The sequence below is a fragment of the Myotis brandtii genome, unplaced genomic scaffold (assembly GCF_000412655.1).
Source record: "Myotis brandtii unplaced genomic scaffold, ASM41265v1 scaffold247, whole genome shotgun sequence".
NCBI classification, from domain to species: Eukaryota; Metazoa; Chordata; class Mammalia; order Chiroptera; family Vespertilionidae; genus Myotis; species Myotis brandtii.
The window spans coordinates 1507064-1508330 of NW_005359352.1; positions in this window are offsets into that span (position 1 = coordinate 1507064).

Here is a 1267-nt window from a genome sequence, read left to right on the forward strand (position 1 = left end):
CAGCTGATGGGGAGCGCTGTGCTATTTTGAGCCCACGTGGAAGTGTTTTTTCAAACGGGACCATCTGCTGCAGCCCGGCCCCGATGATACAGTCAGGGCCTGCCCACAGCATCCTCTCGCCCCGGAGTTCCAGGAACCGGGTGAATCAGCCGCCGCCGAACCCCTCCTGCTGCCCCCGAGGTAGCCCGCCAGCAGCCAGCACAGCCCTGGGGCAGGGGCACCGCCGGCTTCTCCGAGGCGGGAGGGGGACCCCCTCAGCACAGAGCCTGGGGAAGGCCCGCTGGGCCCCCTAGCCATTCCTCCCCGGGGCTGTGCCAGGTTCAAGTGCAGATGCTGCCTGTCACAGAGGAGTGAGCGCCAGCAGGCCACCTGCTCTGGCTGCCTCTGGAAGATCCCTGGGCCTGCTTTGGGGTGCAAAGAGGGGGTTCCCCTTTCATGGGGCTGCTCGAGCTGGCATCCGCCCTGGCCACGGAGGATGTTACTAAACACCGACCACACGCTCGGCTCTTGGCTTTGCTCACCGCCCTCTTTCCTCCCCAGCACAAATGGAGAGGGTGTATGACTCGGGGTGCACAGAGGGTGTATGACTTGGGGTGCACAGAGAGGGAGTATAACTCGGGGTGCACAGAGAGGGAGTATAACTCGGGGTGCACAGAGAGGGTGTATAACTCGGGGTGCACAGAGGGTGTATAACTCGGGGTGCACAGAGAGGGTGTACGACTCGGGGTGCACAGAGAGGCAGTCAGACCTAGAGTCTGGGCCCCCCCATGCGTCCTGTGCCCCCAGGAGGGTAAGCAGCCCTGAGCCTCAGTCTGCTCATCTGGGACATGGGCCAATCCGACCTCATGCCAGGGAGTCTGTGCGCTGCAGGGGCAACGTGTGGGGAGGGTTTGGTGCCGCCGCCCGGCTACTGTTCTCTCCATCGCTGCGGCCTCGGGCTGTGAGGGGGTCTGAGCCGCGCAGGTGGTACCTCACGCCTCACTGGCTCCATGTGCCTTCGCCACCCCCGGGCTGGTCATGTCCCCGGCAGGGACCAGGGTGAGGAAATGCATGGGCCAACGCCAACTGCCTGTTGGTGTGGCCCCGGCGGCTGTCACTCCACACAGGCCAGGAATTTGGGACCACAGCCTCTGGGCCCCCTTCTCCCTCGGGACACTTCTGGCCGCCAGGGCTGTGGGCGGGTGCCTTCGGGGTGCTCCTGGCTCCTCCTGACCCACAGCTGGTCCCCGCGCCTCCTGGGGTGGGTGCCTTGGGGGGTGGCCAGGAG